Genomic DNA, 20,941 nt, shown 5'->3' on the forward strand with positions numbered 1-20,941 from the left:
AGGTAATATTGAACACACCATAACGGAGTACTTTGATTTGTCTTGTGTCTTCAAAACAGCTGACTTTTAAAATTTTGGTCTGAAAAGAATAAATGAATCATTACCTTCAGATATGCATAGAAACTTCAAAAAGGGATTTATTGTTCTAGAAATTATTATTTAATAAAACTATCTGTGACCAATTAAGGTCATTATTTTCTAAGATCTCTGAACATTTTGTCACTTAGAAGGAATAAACTGATAATAGACATCTGAATGACAAAGCAAAAATTTGGGGCATTACAAAGGGTGGCTCCAAACAAGATGTAGTTTCAGGGGATGGCAATGAGTTTCCTCCAGTAAAATTTCCTAGGAAAGGTAAATACAAACCACTGGTGGTGATCCTTCATTCAAGTAAGCAGAGCTAAGCATCCTTGAAGAAGTATGATGGTCTGCTCAATCACATGTGCCCTGCTCTTAAAGGATGCAAAAATAACTGTAGTTCCCTGAATCTGTCATGTTCTTTCTCACTTCCATCTTTTGAATTTCTTCCCTGTCTTTGGAATGTCATACCTTTTCTGTCACCTCTCCATCTGCTTGGATTAGCTCCTGTGTTCCAGTCATGACTTAGCTTATTACTTGGCTTAGCTAAGCCTCCATCTGAATAAAATATGCCAGTCCTTATAGCACATTGTCCTATGCATGTATCTTTTATAACTCTGACCACACTATGACCGTATTACTAGATTGCCAACTAGACAGAGAGAGAGAGAGAGAGAGAGAGAGAAAGAGAGAGAGAGAGACCTATGCCTGTTTACTACCAGCTTGTAGCAGTTTGCTTGCCACATAATATAATAAATGCATGGATGGCTAAAACAAAAAATGAATGAATATTAAAGGCTTGATAATACCCTGTCATTAATGATGAAATCGATAGTTTTCAGTAAGTCATGCTTAGCCTTGATTTGACCTCCAAAAAACGTGATTAAAGTTCTTTCAGGCTGCTTAGTACAGTCCATATTTTCTTTACTCTGTGTTCTTTTCTATATTGGTATAATACATTTCAATTATGTTTTAAATTTTTAAATGTTTATTTATTTTTGAGAGAGAGAGAGAGAGCGCACAAGCAGGGGGAGGGGGGCAGAGAGAGAAAAGGAGACACAGAATCCCAAGCAGGCTCCAGGCTCTGAGCTGTCAGTGCAGAGCCCCATGTACTGCCCCAACCCATGAAGCATAAGATCATGACCTGAGCCAAAGTTGGACACTTAACTGACTGAGCCACCCAGGTGCTCCTTTAATTATCTTTTTAAAAGTAGAGATTAGGGGCGCCTGGGTGGCTCAGTCGGTTGAGCATCCGACTTCGGCTCAGGTCATGATCTCGCGGTCCGTGAGTTCGAGCCCCACGTCGGGCTCTGTGCTGACAGCTCAGAGGCTGGAGCCTGCTTCCAATTCTGTGTCTCCCCCTCTCTGAGCCTCCCCCATTCATGCTCTGTCTCTCTCCGTCTCAAAAATAAATAAACGTTAAAAAAAATTTTTTTAAATAAAAAATAAAAAAAAAGTAGAGATTATGTTCAAATTTTTTAATGAATCTAGAAGCATTTAATACTTTTCACTGTAGAAGAAAAACACTAAGTCATGTAGCAAGCTTTATGATTTAGTCACCCTTGTATTGCCTACACCAAGTCTAGAATACAGTATGTTAAAAATAAATGCTTAGAAATTATATGAGTAAGTTGATTATGACTCAGAGTCTTTCTTTTCCATGTAAGGTATCAGGCCCATATTATATAGGTACAATACTATGGCAGACTTGTGAATCTAATGTTACTTGGAAAAAACTAAGGAAATTTATGCTTTGTATTATTTATTGGATTATTTATATAAATATAAGATACACATAGAAGAGATTTGTTAGTATATTAAAGTATGCATTTAGGGTTTTTATTTAGTTATGTATTATTATCTTTTAAGATGTATATATAGGACTCTATGGTTTATTTTCTAGATATACATTTTAGCAATATATAGAACACTTTATTTTGAACAAAGTATGATTTGTTTATTATGGTTCATAAAGTAATGCCTTCCTACCAATAAAAAAAACATCTACATGAAAGAGATTTGGGGTATTTCATAAAACATTCTATAATAATGGTTTCAGTGGCTATACAATGAGGGGTGATATAAGAATAGAGATGAAACTTGGTAACCCTCACCCTGTCTGCATTAAATGTTATTGCTGATCCATAAAAATAACACATTACAAAATGAGGAGAAAATAGAAGAAAACATCCATAAACCACTACTATAAAAAGAAAACAGAAAATGAGAATCCAAACTATTTCATTAATGAAAATCCTCCCAACTGTGAGGCAAAAGAAAACAACACCCTCATCCAAATTACACACCATTAAACAAAAATTCTCAGTTATAAAACAACCCCCCCTCAGATCACAATTAAGATTGATAGATTTAAAAAAAAAAGGAAACTTAGGAGTGTTAAAGAGTTTATGCGGCGAAGGAGTCACTGAGTCTACTCAGAAGAATTTTACCTGCTTGAGGAGTTTTTATATTCATGCTAATCAAAGAAAGCATATGACACTGAGTCTGATACTAACATTTAAGCCCCAGTGCTTTACCAACTTCGTTTCCTTCAGCACCAAGGATACCAATTTAATTTTTCTAAATATTTCCTGATGATTTTTTTTTAAATCAACTTTGTTCATGTATTAGAATAGGATTGCCATTTCTTTAAAATTAGCAAAAACAGATTTGATGAGAAAAAAGTTATTAAAATGCTACTCTCCTCAGGAGAGTAATGGACAGTTGGAAACAAATATTAGGTTCTCACATTATTTAAGATACACATGGATTAATTTGTAAATATAATACTCCAGTCTCTACCAAAGATATGGTAGAGCACCCCCCCAAAATTTTTTTACACAAACATTAAAATTCACTGACAAGAACTGGTAAGAAAATTTTCTTCTACCTTATTAATATCCTATAGTAAACTTTTGGCTTCAAATATGAAAAAGCACCATGAAAACACACTATATCTTATCACATTTATATGTTCAATCATGTTTATGTCGCTATATCAAGAGTTTGGATAGGTTTTCTAATAGTCAAAATAATTAAAATTCTAGAGTACAGGTGGATGTGTTAATCCTTCAGGTCAGCAGCTTACCTTGAGAAAGTGTTGGGTCTGATATTCTTCCTTGGGGATTGGACTGGCTGTTAAGACCCAGCGTAAGTTAAGGTTAACAGTTGTTCCTGGTAAGAAAATGAAAGAGTATCAAAACTCTGAACACCACAGATACAACTCAAATATTATGACTCACAAAAAAGTCTCATGATATGACTTCCAAATGAGCAATGTTGGAAGCAATAATCTTTGGAGAAGGATTAAAAATACTGGTGTCACCTAATTGGAGGTAGAAAGGTAAAGGGGAGAATAAAATAAACTAGAAAATGGGGATGGGTTTTACTTATATTTCCAGATAAACAAGAAAAAAGCCTAAAATATAATGATTAGGGAATATAATTTTCACTGTAGGATTATTTAAAAATGTGCTATGCTATTCTGGATCTTTTGTCCATTACTACAGAGGGCTGGGTATATTCTCTGAGGCATTTACTTAATGACTGCATAAGATGTTCCCAAGTGGCTGGGGAGGGTCAGTATTCCACCAGCTTCCTACCTTCTGAAGAAAATAAAATGAAAATGTTAAAAAAATTTTTTTTAATCACTGTGGGCATATTTCATGACTTTTCTTATAGATTCTAATATTCTACACAGCTATTTTGAATTTCTATTTCTACACAGCTTCTATTTTGAATGGTTCTCTTTCTTTTAACAAGATGCTGTCAACTGTGGATATCTATATTATTAGTTTAGATCTTTTTAAAGTTTATTTATTTTTGACAGAGAGAGAGAGAGAAAGAGAGACAGAGAGAGGCAGAACATGAGTGTGGGAGGGGCAGAGAGAGGGAGACACAGAATCCGAAGCAGGCTCCAGGCTCTGAGCTGTCAGCATAGAGCCAGATGCGGGGCTCGAACTCACAGACCTCGAGATCATGACCTGAGCCGAAGTTGGACACTCAATGGACTGAGCCACCCAGGTGCCCCAGTTTAGATCTTTTTAATACTAACATTTCCAATTTCATTAATTGTTTTTCAGATAAATGAGGTCTATATGAAAAGAATTGACATGTTGACTTTGTAATATTTTATACTATCTGCATTTTGTTACTTCTTTCACTTTTTAAACCTGGCTCAGTGATTGTTTAAAAAAAGTAAAAGCCAATTGTCATCCTATAAACAGGCAAAGTCCTTCCTGACTTGAAAAGCAGTCCAAAGCTTTTAGCACGCACTCTGTAATTAATTCAGCTTACGCAATGTTTAAATAAACATGACACGTAATCTTGTCTAATTTAAAGGCATAAAAACAAATTTTATGCATGTTTAAACTTCTTAACAATAATATTTGTTCCTTTTCTAATTTTAGACAATGTGATTAATATAGGATTTAAGAAAGTAAAAATAATGTTAATACATATTTTATCACATGGTTCTCTGAAGATTAGGATTTAGGCAAATTGATTTTATTAATCTGTGAGACATTGTTAAAAATGTGTCCTTATTTTTAAAGAATAAGCTCATTGAAAAGGGAACACTTGAATGTCAGATTTCTTTGTTTCACTTGATCAAGTTTTTCTAATGATTTATTTTCATAAGAAATGTTCAATGTTTGTATATTTCTGCTTATGTACTGGAGTTTAAGAGACATTTTAAAAGTACTAAAAAATATAGATTAGGTTTGTCCAATTATGTTACAATGATAAAATGTATCTTTTTGACCAAGATTATAATTAGTCTGTTTATTCCTAAATTACTACCACATTATTAAAAAATTACCATTATTCACTTTAATATTTTTCATCTCATGCAAACTGATGAATTTCCTTTCTTATAGTACTACTATTTTAAAGGTTTGAATTGCCTTTTACATTGTGATTGTATGTTTAATTTAATTGTATGTTTATCTTTTCTTTTGAATTTCTCTATATGAAAATGACCTGATAACCACTTAAATAGGAAAAAAATAAAGTTAAATACAGGTTTTTGGTAGAGTATCACACATTTCACAGCAAAATAAATGTACCAATGTATTTTTGGTTTCAAATGTTACCTAAAATTTACCATTCTATACTGCTATTACAGCAAATAGCATAATTAGGACAAGTAAAATCCAGGCAGGACATTAATAATTATTCTATCATAGATAGATACAAAGGAAGAAGGAAGAAAGGAAGGGAAAGAAGGAAAGAATTAGGTCACATAGATATACAAAAATATATAAAGTGTGTATATGTACACAAACATACAGATACCCACAATGTATACATAATATATATATGCAAATACATACACATAAATAAATGCATATATATATATATAGTCATATTTATCCAAAGAGACACGAAGAAATTTAAAATTTAAACAAAGTACAAGGTAATATAGAAATAATATGCAAAGAAAGGATAATGGATAAAAGCTTTCAAGTACTTCTGTTTATTTGAATATATCACAAAATTCAGTTAAATATATTCAGATTCACTCTTTTAGAAATAAGTTAATATTTTGTCTTATTTTTTTCCTGGAGTCATCCTCTGTAAGAACAATTCAGAAGGTTTTGTTGCCATGGTTATTATTATTATTATAAGTTACACTAAAATATCATCTTCATAAATGATTATTAGATGATCCTCAATAAAAATTCTGAGTAAAATAAATATTCTGAGTAAATAAATATTTACTCAGAATAAAAATTCTGAGTAAAATAAAAATACCTTAAGCTCTAAAGGGAACTGAGTAGCAGGTTCTAACAGAGCCTTTTCCTGTTTTTTTCATTATTTTATCTCTTGCACTTGGCACTGGCCGGGCACAGGCTGAGGGGAGGAGTGGAGTGAATTACAAACTTAACCAGATGAGGATGTAGAAGCCTTGCTTTGGGGGAACCTGGCTCATGGTGTAAACAGCAGATTTTATGAAATATTTAGGAGAAGAATATAATGAAAAATCCCTTATAAAATTAGTCAATGAACATTGACAAATTTGGTATGAATTCTTATAATTAGACCTCTTTTTTTTTTGGTAAATGCTTAATTCAGTTGTTCCTTAGAACCTCTTTATCCAGTCACCTTTATTGTTTTTTAAGAATGTAAGACAATGGCAGAAGGCAAATTCTCATTTGACTCCTTTATAAATTTCCCATTAAATATGGTCTTTTGTTTACCAACTGCTTCCGGCTCCATTCTTGAAATTTGTTTTACGCAAACATTAATTATTCCTGTGTTTACCCCAAATACTTGCCTAATATTATTCTCAATCATACATTTTTTTTTACTTTATATGCAGAGAACAGTCACGTACAGAATCATCTTGACTAGTGACCACACAATCAGTTCCCTAAAGAAGCCACATACTGAGTTCATATTCATCAAATGTAGGTAACATGTTATCTTTTTGATTAATTTTTTTCTAAATCTATTTACTAAATGATTTAATTTATAAGTTATTTTAGTTTTGTAAAACATTTGAAAAATAAATTATATGAGAAATTGTGTACTTCCAGATGGCTCACTCAAATGAAAGATGCCCTTACAAATATAACCTATATGTATTATACTAATCCTATAGATTTCTACCACTTTAAAAAGTGGTATTATTATTAAAATACTATTATTAAAAACAATATTCTACCTTTCAAGAAAATGTCAACTTAACATTGTAACATGGTAAATTTGTTACATAAAGTATACATATTTTGGTTAAAATTATGATATAGCTCAAGATGTATAAATTGTTTGTGATAATTACTCTGTTTGTATTCTATAAGGGGTGTCAACCATAAACATAAAATACCCAGTTATTTTACCACCAGGTTTGTTCAGGAATGCCTAAGGTATGCAGTTTGGGACAAGGTAAGTCTGAAGAGACAAAAGGAAGGTCTATTTTTGTTAGGTTTTAGGAGGACACTGCAGAGGGTTATTTGGAACCCAAGTTCACCGGAAAAGAACAAGAGTGAGTTGGAGAGGTTTCTCACTGGCTGCAAGCACTGGTTAGTGCACTGTTGCTGGGGCAGGGAGAGAACTTCTTTCTTTTTCTCAAAAGCAGGAGATAAATTCCTATGCAAAAAAATGTCTTGCCTTTTTAAGGTAAGAATTATCTTCCTGGGCACTTGGGTGGCTCAGTTGGTTAAGCTTCAGACTTCAGTTCAGGTCATGATCTCACAGTTCATGAGTTTGAGCCCTTTGTGGGGCTCTGTGCTGACAGCTCAGAGCCTGGAGCCTGCTTCGGACTCTGTGTCTCCCTCTTTCTCTGCCCCTCCCCCACTTGTACTCTATCTCTTTCTGCCTCTCAAAAATTAATAAATGTAAAAAATATTTTTAAAGGATATATCAGTGAAAACAAGTCAGACAATACTCCCTACCTTCATATTCTTACAATCTACTGAAGTGTTTCCTGTTTATAAACTAAATTTCCTAATGCAAAAATGAATGAATTTATAATAATTTCAATTTTGTCTTCATATAAACAGAAAATAAGACAGCATTCCTTAAATAGATTATATGTGTCAATATCTACATATTTATCTCATATAATCCTAAGAACAATCCTTTATGGAAAGTACTATTTTTATTCTCATTTGGTTAGTTATAAAACTGAGGCATGAAGAGATTGAGTAAACTTGCCAAAGTCAGAAAACAAGTACTGAGGTTCAGATTAAAGCTCAGATTAAAGTTCATATTAAAGTCTGTCATCATAATACTCCCCAAATAACTTGCTATAGATACAGCCTCTCAGAGAACAAGATATGGCCTGTATATAGTTATCGGTTACTATGTTGCATAGATACTTGTAACAGTAGAACAGGGAACAATTATGGGGATATAAACACTCAAAAGAGACATAAAATGAGATTGAAGGAGGGAAGCAATTTCGTAGCTCATAGCTGATAGGTGTGTAATTAGTACCGAGCTCCCAACGAAAAGGTACTAGAAGTTACTGGCTCAATTATAGGGTGTTTACTTATTTTGAAGTAGAATATCTGCTTTACCAGTTTTCTATTGATGCTGTAACAATCTACCACAGATGTTGTGGCTCGCAACTACACAAATTTTATTCTCTTATAATCTTGGAAATCAGAAGTCTAAAATTGATAAGCAGGGTTACATTCCTTCTGGATACCACAGGGATGAATTTGCTTCCTTGGCTTTCCCATCTTCTAAGGTCTGATAAATTCCTTGGCTCATAGCCTTCTACCTCCATAATCAAAGCTAAATATTCAGACCTTCTGCTTCTGTCTTCATAACAAATAAAATGTCCAAGACTATCTGCCGTCATTGGTAAGTTTCACCAAACAAAGAAGAATTAATACCAACCCTCCTCTGGTCCAAAAACTAGAAGAGGAGCAAATACTTCCACATTCATTCTGAGTTCAGCATTACCCTGATACTAAAGCCAGACAAAAATACAATAAAATAAAACTGCGGACCAATATCCCTTACGAATTTGGGTAAGTCGAAACCCAAAAATCCTCAACAAAGCATTAGTAAACTAAATTCAGCAGAACATTTAAAAGATAATGTACCATAAACAAGCTTTTTTTTTTTATCCTAGGAGTGCAAAGGAGGCTTAGCATAGGAAAATCAATCAATGTAATACAACACATTTATAGAGTGAAGGGAAAAAACGTACATGATCATCTCAACTAAAATAAATATTTGTCAATAATAAATATTTATTGCAGAATAAATAATTGAAAATCCAACACCACCCATGATAAAAATTCTCAACAAATTAGGAATAAATGGGAATTTCTCCAACATGATAATGAACATTAGCAGTGAACAAATCAGACAAATCAGTGAACACCCCACAGCTAACACTTCACTAAACAGTGAAGAAATGAAAGCTTTTTTCCCCTAAGACAAGGTAGAAGATAAGGATGTCCACTTGCACTGATAGCTCTGGTCAAAGAAGTTAACAAAGAACAAAAAATAAATAGCATTGAAATTGGAAATGAGAAAGTAAATTTATATTTACAGATCACATGATCTTGTATATAGAAAATTCTAAGGAATTAAGAATTACTGGAGCTGATAAACAAGTCCAACAAAGTTGCAAGACACAAGATTAACACCAACATTTCTATTTCTATACAGTAGCAACGAGCAATATGAAAAGAAAACCAGGAAGATAATTCCATTTACAATTGAATCAAAAAGAATAGATAGTTAGGATTAATATAAGAAACTGCCAGATTTGTACGCTTAGAACTAGAAAAACTGGTGACACTAATGAAATAATACCCAAATAAACAGGAAGGTACCTTGTGTTAATGTACCGGAAGACTTAATATTGTGCAAATGAGAACATTCCCCAAAAGCGATTTACATATTGAATGCAATCTCTATCAAAATCCTAATGGCTATTTTGCAGAAAAGGAAAAGCTTCTTCTCAAATTCACACGGGATATGAGAGACATTAAACTGTCAAAACAATCTTGATAAAAAAGAATAAAGGTGGAAGACTCTCATTTCCTGATTTCAAAATTTACCCCAAAGCTGCAGTCATCAAAACAGTAAGGACTGTAACAATAAGGATAGACATACAGATCAAGGGAATAGAATTGAAAGTCCCATAATAAATCTATACATCTAAGGTCAATTTATTCTCAAAAGGGTGCCATGACCTTTCAATAGGAAACGAATCATTTCTTTAACAAGTGATGCTGGGACAACTGCACTCTGTCCACATCATATTCAAAACTTTACTCAAAAAGAACAAAAGGATTGAAAAGTACTTTAAAAAACATGTAAACAAATGTTCCTAGCAGCACTATTCACAATATTCAAACAATGGAAACTATCTGAATGTCTAAACAGCTGATAAATGGATAAAGAAAAGGCTGTATATCCATACAGTAGAATATTATTCAGCAGTAAAAAGAGTACAGATTAACACGTTACAACATTTATTGAAAATGTCTTAAAAGATACCAGACACAAAAGGCCACATACTTATTGTATGATTTATTTTATACAAAACATTCAGAGCAGGCAAATCCAAAGAGATAGAAAGCAGATTAATATTTGCCTGGGATAGGGGGCTGGGGAGAATGAAGGGTGACAGCTTAATGGGTATAGTTACCTTTGGGGTGATGAAAAGTTTCTGGGATTGGATGACAGTGACCATTGCACAACTGAATCGCACACTTTAAAAAGGTTAAAATGGGAAATCTGTATATGTGTTTTATGAAAACACACACACATACACACACACACACACAACCAAAAATCAACATCAATAAAATTCACTCATAGACTCACCCAATGAAAAGTAACCTTCTCCAAATGCTAAACTGTACATTTATTCATTAAACAACTTTGTTTTCGCTTTTTTAAAACTTGTTTACCAAATCAACAGCTTACTAACCATTAGCATGTCCCATTTGCTAAAGGTCTCCTTTGTTGTTCTGTTTGTAACATTTTAATGAAATTCTATTTATAATCCTCTCATCTGCTCACCTCTTTGATTCTTTTTAGATGGGGACCATGGTATCAATCCATTAAAATCTTTTTCTTTGGACAAAAAGTTAAATAATTAATCATTTTAAACATAACTAAAGCATTATTTTTAGAATATTGCCTTAGCAACAAAAAGAATTGAACATATTTTCAGATATAATTTTATCCCCACCTCATTTTCTTAACCTACTTACATTAATTCCCTTATTCTGTAACATTATTAATTAAAATATATATGAATTTTGTTTCTTTTCTCCTTAATTAGTTTGCCTCTGCCATGAGGTAAACTCTTATCTCACACCAGGATGATCACATGATTTTCTTGTTCTCCCGAAGACCTTTCCATTTCAATCTACTTGATCTAGTTCTGCTAGATTAATCTTCCTAGACCTGCCTTTCACATATCTTTTCTCTGCTTTAAATTCTACAATGATCCCCTGCATCCTCATAATCAAGTCCAATTTGGATTGTGTGGTATTGCATGTACTTTATCAAATTACTGTTTTTACCTATGCAACCTGAGTCTTCTTGATCTTTTTCATGAATTCTCACTTCATGATGGCTAGTTTAAACATAAGACTATGTACAGCATGGTTAATCTCGGGAGTCCGAAGAAATATAACTGAGTTTACTTTCAGGACTTTACTATCTAGAACACTGAATCACAAATTTATCAGAATCAGTTTCCATACCTATAAAATAGAAATAAAAAAGATCTCCTTCCTCTTTGCTATTGTTGTTGTGAAACTGCAGTGAGTTATTATATGCTAAACACATTAAAAATATGAGTTGATATTAGTTTGTATGCATTGCCATGGTACCTTACCCTCAGCAGAACATCAACATGATATTTTCCACCAAATGTTTTAACGATAATTATTGCTCTGTTCTTTGTCTGTTTTTTCCCCATCATGGCACACGCTTTTATTAAAGAGGGGAATATTTATGAAAATTTACTTGATGTGAATGCTCCTCAGGTCAGTGGAAATGAAGCATTATTTTTATTCCTGACCATTAGTGTAATCACAGTCTGGTCTTCGTATAGCCAACAGAAAAGATAAATAATGTCAAACCTTGAAAACAGCTCCTACAAAAATAAAATTATACTCTAAATATGTTTATTATTTTTCATTAGATAAACTGAGTAGCAATTTATTCTAAAATATAAAATGTAGAAAATCTGACTTGTCAGTTAGCTTTTCTTTTGGTTAGCATCAATAATACCCCAATATTAAGAACGGTTCAGACTAGTTAATTAACTTATTTTGGAACAGGGCTACATCTATAATTTGGAAAGACCATCTTATAATTTACCTATCCTGAAATTCTGCTCATATGAAACAGTCAGGTTGGGTTAATAACTGTTTAGCTTAATATCATAATATTTTTTTCTTTGTTTTATATTTGATTTAGTCTCCTTTACTGAATTAGAGCTATGTTTATTATGTCATTAGCCTCACTTTTAATGAGGAGAAAGTAAAAGTGAAGACCTGGCCTTTTACATCCACAGTGTGTAGTTTGCCAGTAACAGAGACAGAAACAGAAACACCCTGTTTCTGATTTCCTGTTTATTTTGTTGTTGTTGTTGTTGTTGTTGTTTGTATACACAAGAAATGTCTGCCCATGGTCTGAATACAACAGAAGTTGGAATCCTCTTCTGCTTAACCCTTTTTATTCTGGGTAAAATCACTAAAATGATAGCTAATCAGGTAAAATATATTCTTTATGCTTGGGATAGATGGAATACTGTAGAAAAAAGAAGGCTGACACTGAGTTCCTGAATGTGATGCTCCTCAACCTGGGTCACAGCTGTTTTGTGATTTTTTTCCCAGTTTAAGAGAACTTTTTTTCAAACAGTTTTTTCCTAGAATATGAAATGAAACAGCAGGTATAGAATTGAACTGAAAAGGAATTTGGCATTGGAAAAGACCTGTCTTTAGGTATGGATGGAAAAGGTTGATTGTTATGGAAAGTCATCAGGAAATTAGAGACCCAGATATTTCCCATTCTAATGGGAGAAAAACAACAGCAAACAGCCTGAGGTTGGTTTCAAGTTCAAAATTGGTCATGTTCTATTTTGTGCATCCTACGGAAGGCTACAGGTTTAATCTTTCTTCTTTTCTTAGTTAGGTATCAGGTGCATAAGAATGAGATGACCACACTCCTCACCGATGCACATTGTTGCCATCAGTTCAAGTCTCTTTTATTAAGTTATTCGTATGTTTATTCCTTCCATCCTCATTCTTCACTGCTTAGTGAAAATATTTTCATTTGTATACATTTATAGAGAAAATATTATTTTTTTGCATGCATGCAAAACTTTTAAGCTTGCATGCATGTTGTTATTTTTATAGATTACATTGTCTTTCTTCTTTCTTTTTAAAAAAAATTTTAATGTTTATTTATTTTTTGACAGAGAGAGACAGAGCATGAGGGGGAGGGGCAGAGAGAGAGAGAGAGAGAGAGAGAGAGACATAGAATCTGAAGCAGGCTCCAGGCTCTGAGCTGTCAGCACAGAGCCCGACATGGGGCTCGAACTCACAGACCATGAGATCATGACCTGAGCCAAAGACGGACACTCAACCAACTGAGCCACCCAGGCACCCCAACATTGTCTTTCTTCTTAAGTTTTATTTATTTAAGTGATCTGTACACACCCCAGGTGGGGGCTCCGTGCGAAATTACAAGTCTGAGGTCAAGAGTCGCATGCTTTTCTAGCTGAGCCAGCCAGGCATCCCGATTACATTCTGTTTCAATTACATTTTAGATCCAGCAGCATTTCCATGTGCACCTCCTGCATGGTATTCTGTGGTATCCATCCACCCTTTCTACATTCCCACTCTCTTAGGGATATTCAGGTTCTTTCAACTCTCTACCAACAAAACAAGTAAGCAATGACCATCCTTGTATATGTCCCCCAAAGGGCATGTTGATCATTGCTTTGGTGTTCGCGCTAAGGAAAAGAACTGCATGACATAAGGTCTGCATAAGTCATATTCAATTCTGTTAACAACTGCCAAATAATTCTGCAAATTGGATTTACTAGTGTTCACTCCTTCCATTGAGCATGTGGATCCTGTTAATTCATATCCTTCTCATAACTTACCTAATTCTTGTTACTCTAACAATTACAGAATATTTTAAAGGTGTGATTTGAAATACTCTGATTTCTTATATGTACAATCATCTCTTCATAGATCTTATATCCTGTTACACTTCCTATTCTGGATAAAGTCTGTTAATATATTTGTCCATGTTTCTATGACATTAATGAATTAACATGTGTATGTATGCATGTCTGTGTGCATGTGAGTGTTTGAGAGAGGGAAAGAAACAGAGGAATTGTGGGTGTTATTTATACTTACCATAAACTTTAGCATCACATTATGTTTGATGTTATGAGTAATTCAAATGAAGACCTGAATCCTGTTTAACCAAAAATTATTATTTTGCTTAGAGATACAAAATTTTCTGATGCACACACAATTTGTAATTAGAAGGCAGTATGCAATAGCATGCTATACAAGTGGAAGAACAGTGATTGATAGAGGTCACCAGTACACAGATCACCGCCCCCTGGGTTGGTCAAGGAAGGATCCTAAGCAAAATCCACACCTAAGTCAACATAAATTGAGGCACGGAAGAGTTTAATGCATTTCTGTGCAAAAGCAAAAACAGAAAATAGCATGTTTATCCTCTACCTTCCTTTTCTTACTTCTATCCAAGCTGTTCTCCCAATATTTTTACCTCTTTGCATTCAAATCCTGTTTTTCACATTGATAAGTTTAAATTGATAAGCTTCTAAAATTTATTTTTAGTAGAACACTTGCCCAAAGAAAATATGTATGTATAATTAAGTTACACACACACACACACACACACACACACACACACACGCACACACAAACATACACACACACAAACTTACCAGATCAAAGCAGTTCCACTCTGATTGCATGGGAGTGGGGCGGGTACATTAACGCCACCTGCTAATCACTCTCCTTATGGGCCTCCTGGGAACTTCATAGGAAAATTAGTGTCCAGCTCAAAAATATTTTAAAACCTTGAGATAGATTTGTGTATATTATAGGGGATAATAACCTACTTTACTTTTAATAGATATTCTACTATAATTCATATCCCAAAGCATCTAAGTTAATAAGGAGGATAAGGTAACAGAGTTTCATAAAGTAGCCAGAACTCTGTGATTGCACAGCTAACAATCTATCTTCCACTTTTATTAATAGAGTGTGTTTTATTTGGGGGTACTTTAGCAGAGTGGGGTCAATGGGAGCTGCTCTTTGACACTACCATGGACTAAATCAGACAATTTACTGTGTTAAGAATGAGCACAAATTTTCCTATGCTCAGTATGCACATTAGTTTCCAATAGTTTTAGAACTGTTAAGAATGTATTTCTCAGAATGAAGGATATATTTGTCCTTCCTGTACAAAAGCCGAAACAGAAAATCTCATGCTGGACTTTCCCTTTTTCTTACCCCTACTCAAGCTGTTGTTCCCCTAAATTTTTCTTGTCTTTTCTTTTTCAAACTTGATATCTCCTTCAAATTCTCCCCTACTCAACAGCCATACCTTTATTCATCTCAAAATATGTATCTGAACTGTCCTGAGCCAACTGCTTTGTTAGTTAACTGGTTGTCTATGTATTATATTTGTTCAACCTACAAGCTTCCAGCCAGGAATCTTTTTCTATCTTTCCTATTGTCTATCTTTTAAATGCCCTGAATTTTGTTGAATCTGCCAACATTCTTGAGCACACAGTGCATTCGGTGTACCATACATGCAGAGCGTTGATTAACTAAACATTTGAACCTTTGACATATATAGTATTAGTTAAATCACTAAAATGATTTTGCCTAGTTAAAGCATCTCTTCTATATTCCAAATATTTATAATGAATAAAAGTGCTTAGAGTGTGAAGTTTCCATTAGTTTATAACTAGTGTCAATTCTTTTTTTAGTCCTTAGCTTAAACGACAGAATCTACATTCAGGAATATCTTCATGAGGTTACACCTGTCAGGTGGGTCTGTAAAACCCAACAGGTCCAGCCCATAGCCATCATACCATTGTGACAAACGAAACCAGTAGATGGCACTATCACTTAGCAAAACCCAACACTGATTTTTTTTAGGTCTTTGTGCGATAATCAGACTATCCTTAAAATTCCCCAATAGAATGAGCTGACAAAGACCTTGCTTAGCCACAATCAATCATTATTCACTAGTAGGTTAAATGGTTAGATATACGTGATTGCATCAAGCTCAGGATAAAACTTTGACGTAATTTTATATTTGTTGAACATTTATACTTTTAGCATATTGCTGCCTTTTGTGTCCATTATACAAACACATAATTGGAGAATCACATTAAAATTGGTTTTTAAATTCACATTTGATAATGTAAATTATTATCCTTAAAATATTTTTCTTAAATTTAGAGAGGGTACAGTCTGTTTTATATAATTATAAATGCTGCATGTTGTTTGAGACCCTTACAAAGCATCTGAGTTCTGACATATTTTGTTTGTATTGTGTAAGTTCTCAAGATAGATATCTTTATATATACATGTATCTTTGCTAACTTGTTTTGCTCAGATAATAATGTGCCTAGTTTCATGGATCTATCTTTACTGACACTACAATGCCGCTCATGTTATAGTTTATCGTACCAGGTTAAGTGCCAGACTTAAGTAGAGATGAGATGCTAAAAATAACAGATTATTTTACAATAACCACTATAGATTACCTTAAGTCTCATATTTTATGTTTTGCCTACTGACATTGTTTTAATTCTTGCATATAATATTTAGATGGCTGAACATAACAAAAAAATAAGGCCACAGTGACGTGTTTGGAATTGAAGGTAGAGAGGCTTGTAAGAAGTGAATTCGAGTTTATGGTGGTTGTTGTGGTTTTATTTCACTTGTTCTGTTTTCTCCAAAATTCTTAAGACAAAAGGGAATGCGTCATGGCTAACTGTTCTTATGATTAGTATGTTGCCCTTTTTAATGAAGTACAAACAAGAATGACAGTTGTATGAAAACATGTCATGGAGTATATGTAATATGTATACTTAGAAACCTAAATGTGAATATAAAACCAACGATCTGCTTAGCTCTAATAAATCTAACTAGTGCATCGGATGCTTAATGGAAATGAATTGAGTAAAGCTCCAAGTGTATCCACTGGAGTAAATCAATGTTCTAAATTCTGTAGAAAGCAACTGGAGTGTGTCACACAAGCATCCAAAGAAAACAGGTGGTGATTTCAGATTTCCCAGGTGAGAATTACAATCAAGTTGCAATTGTGGGTCTCTCCTGTATAAGAGCAAATATGGATTGTTCTTTATAGTCATGCTCTGCTGGTGTTCTGTTTGCCGCAGACGTTCGCTTTTCAAGCGACATCTCCTTTACAGGCAGATAAATTCATCTTTTTTGCCAAAGACATTCGTAATTGTCAGAGCCTTTGCTGGATTTTTTTTTTCCTTTGGACTGGGGTGAATCAGTTGTTTAAAGAGTGAGAAAATGCTCACACATTTCTTCTTTCTTCCACTAGCTGTAGCTGTCTTTCATGCTTTATGAAATGCCCCCTGCTAATCAAAGCCAAATAGTGCATAATGGACTTTCCTGAAAGCTGAAATGTATTTATCCTAAGTATGAGGCATTTGAGCAGTCTGTGATTTAATCTTCGCTATTTGTTTTCCCTTATCAAGTGATTGACAGGATGAGGCAACTGCAATCCATTTTTCTGATTAATGTACTGTCATGCACTTTGATTTCCTCCATATGAAGGTTACAAAGACTAGGTGGTGCCACCAAGGAAAAGACAAGTTCTCATAAAGGAAAATGCCAAATGCATTCTGTTTTGTGGAAGATAGCTGAGGCTGTAAAGTTTAATGAAAGAATCAGGGTCTTGGGAACCAGAGAAGCCTGGGAATAGGCTTCAGCTGGCCAACTTACATGGTTTAGACAGTTGTCTCAGCATATGGTATCATTCTAGGAGGCACTTTACTCACCCACTCATCCTACCATGTTAATATTATTAAATCAATATCAGTTTACTGGCAAATTTACAATTATACTTGGCAGCATTTCTGTTTCTTGTGAAAATAAGATGATATGTATCTTCTAATGAATGAAGTTAGTTTTAGATTCATTGAAATAACGTAATCCTGGGGCATCGAGGTGGTTCAGATGGTTGAGCATCCAGCTCAGGTCATGATCTCATGGTTCAAGAGTTCAATCCCCATATCTCACTCGCGGCTGTCAGTGCAGAGCCTCCTTCGGATCCTCAGTCTCCCTCTCTCTCTGCCCTTCCCCTGCTTGCACACTCTCTCAAAAATAAACAAACATTAAAAAAATAAGGTAATCCTTACGGACTTCTGTTTCATTACTGGAAAATCCATTTATCGGTTCTTACCTAAAGGGGTTGTGGTGAGCACTGACTATGATGGCATATGGAAAGCGCCTGCCACATAACAGAGTCCATTTAACATTAATCGTGATCTTGTGTTCTTTTTCAAGCGTAATCAACGCAAAGGTTGTGAAATAGCAAATCATTACAAGAAGGGATTTTTCTATCCTTCCACAAATGAAAACAAATATTTCATGAGATTAAAGTAAGCTAATATTCAAATGTTCCTTTTGAAGTGGGAAAGCTGAAGGGATTCCATTTTAGAAAGGCTCCGTCTCTACTGTTTTTCTGCTACGCCCCATTTGCTCATGTTCCATATTTTGCCTCTGAATAAGCCAAAAAAGCTGTATCCCCATTTAAAGGGAGAAACAAGAAAGCTAATCATTCTCTGAGTTTTGTCGTAGGCTCAAAACACCTGATGACACTTAAGAAGAGCCACATCCCAAAGATGTTTCAGAATATTAGCTTCAAATAAACTTCTGCTGATGCTGGCATCAATACCCCTACCTTTGGTAATTTTCGGACTAATGCCTCTTATTCACCTGACACTTCTGATTAAACCCTACCATGGATTCCTAAAAAAACATGTATCCTAGATCCTTTTCCAATAAAACCCCTCAGCCCCAAGCACTGATGAGACTCATTCTTTCCTTTCCAAGCTTCAAAGATACTCTATCAGCTATTTTCTGTCACTCACGCTGTTAAGTAAACTCTGTTTTCACTTTCTCTGACTTGAGTTTGGTTTCTATCCTGCATGAAGCCAAGGACCCTCTTGGCTGGTCCTACGAAAACTTCTGGGTTTTTGGACTCAGCCTGCCTGCATCAGTTTCTCCTCTTAAATTATTCTTTGATAGCATTGAAAGAAGGAACTTTTATTTTCCAGTTTATTTTCCCTTTGGAAGTCAGGTTATTGATTATAGTATTTCCAGAGCATAAGATAATCAGATAATTATCATTCTATAACTTATTGCTCAGAGATCATAAACTGTTACTACTTACTATATTTATTACAGGCACATCAACATTAGTAAATTATTCAAGCAATAGACAAAATAGTGTTCATTGGCTTCTATTCATATTCTACTACTGAACTGATACTGACCCTCAATGATCAAGCAATTTAATATTGTATAAACCTGTGACATGCTGAAAATGAGAAGAGTGACTTATTTAATGTGGTTTTTATATGAGAATTAATGGCTACAATGTATCATTCTAAACTTGAAAATATTTTACGGTGCCACTGTGTGACATTGTTAAGGTGGAATGGATAGACATCACTCCGGGATTTGAGGTAAGGCACATTGTATTTTGCATTAATTAATACTTGCAATTCATGTTCAATAAAATTCCAGTATTTATTTCCAACACTGCTCATGTTTTACTTATGCTTATATCTCAAAAACAATGAACCCTTACAATGAAGTGAGTAAATCAGGGTGCTTTGGGGTTATGCGTGGATAAAATAATCACTTCTATGATAAATGATTTGTCCATCTTATTAATTTTACTTTTTATTTATTTTTTTTCAATTTGAAAGTGGTTATTTATTAACTGACCAGATTACAAAAAGTAATCATAGTAGACACCTTGGTTCATCTTTATAATAAGTTTATTGAACTGATCTTCCCTGTTGCCAGCATTTCCACCTTCTACAGAATGGGTGGTCTTTTTCTTCATTCTCTCTCCTGGAGATGATAATTTGAAGGGCCATAAAAAGTTGTTTGCTTCTTTGAAACATTTTCTAACAATATAGATCTCGTGATTCAGATCCTCCATGCAGATGATGCCATATTTACCAAGAGATCAAACAATCGATGTGTTATCTGTCAGGACAATTCATTTCTTATTGACTTTGCCATAACCATACTTGTACATCAATTCATTCACCAACTTCAGGTTTGGGTACTCTCCTCACCCCCATGTATGGTTACACAATCCTTAGCATGTTAACAGAAGCCTTGTTAAGTTTAACAAAGGTGACATTGAACATCTGGTGAAGGCAAAGAAGCTGCAACACCTTTTGAAACTTTAGGCTCACACCATTGATACCTTTGACCCTGATGACAAAAGCCAATTTAGTTCTGCAGGAACATAGAAGTTGCCAGTTTTTCTTGCCATCCAGCCATTTGAATCTCAGGTTTGTATAACTGCCTATATGCTTGTGGTAATGCTTAGCTTTTTCATAAATGAACTTCCTCCTTACCATTCGAAGCATCTTTTAGGCAAACTTCCTTCCCAGATGCTTGATCTTCAACTCTGAAATTCCTTTGCTTTTTCCTAAGGGTTTCTAGCACAGCAGGAATCTCCTTTTCCTTCTCTTCTGCACCCTCCATGGTTCCAGCCAGAAAAGCCATCTTATTAATTTTAAATAAAATTAATCCTATATTTAATCCTAAAGAAACTTTCAAAGTTGAGAAATCTATTTTAACATACAAGGTTTAGTTTTAACCAATAGTTTTAATATTGGTGATAATTATGTAATCAAAAATTATGCTTTGGTCAAATTATGTAGTTACAATAGTAACTTTTTTTCTCAGTAAGTGTTCCTTCTAAAGTGTTCCTTCCTTGTCTAAAACTTTGACTACAAATATAAATTCATTTTTATATTGACCCTGAGACTATTTTTTCTGTATATAGGAAATGAACAACAAAACAAAACAAAAAGAGAACAACAGAAGACAGACACTTGGCAACAGCAGTTATCTTTAAAAATCATATTCTTCTAGGGGTGCCTGGGTGGCTCAGTTGGCTAAGTGTCTGACTTAGGCTCAGGTCATGATCTCACCATTTGTGGGTTCAAGCCCCACGTCCGGCTCTGTGCTGACAGCTTGGAGCCTGGAGCCTGTTTCAGATTCTGTGTCTCCCTCTGCCCCTCCCCAACTTGTGCTCTGTGTCTCTCTCAAAAATAAACATAAAAAAAATTATT

The 20,941-nt window shown here is 34.3% G+C and overlaps 1 pseudogene; it reads right to left on the bottom strand.

Moving 5' to 3' along the window:
- Positions 1–19,575: 19,575 nt before the first annotated feature.
- LOC122229349 lies at positions 19,576–20,348 on the bottom strand (annotated as a pseudogene).
- Positions 20,349–20,941: the final 593 nt, after the last annotated feature.

Source organism: Panthera leo, chromosome A1, assembly GCF_018350215.1.
Source record: "Panthera leo isolate Ple1 chromosome A1, P.leo_Ple1_pat1.1, whole genome shotgun sequence".
Taxonomy (NCBI): Eukaryota; Metazoa; Chordata; class Mammalia; order Carnivora; family Felidae; genus Panthera; species Panthera leo.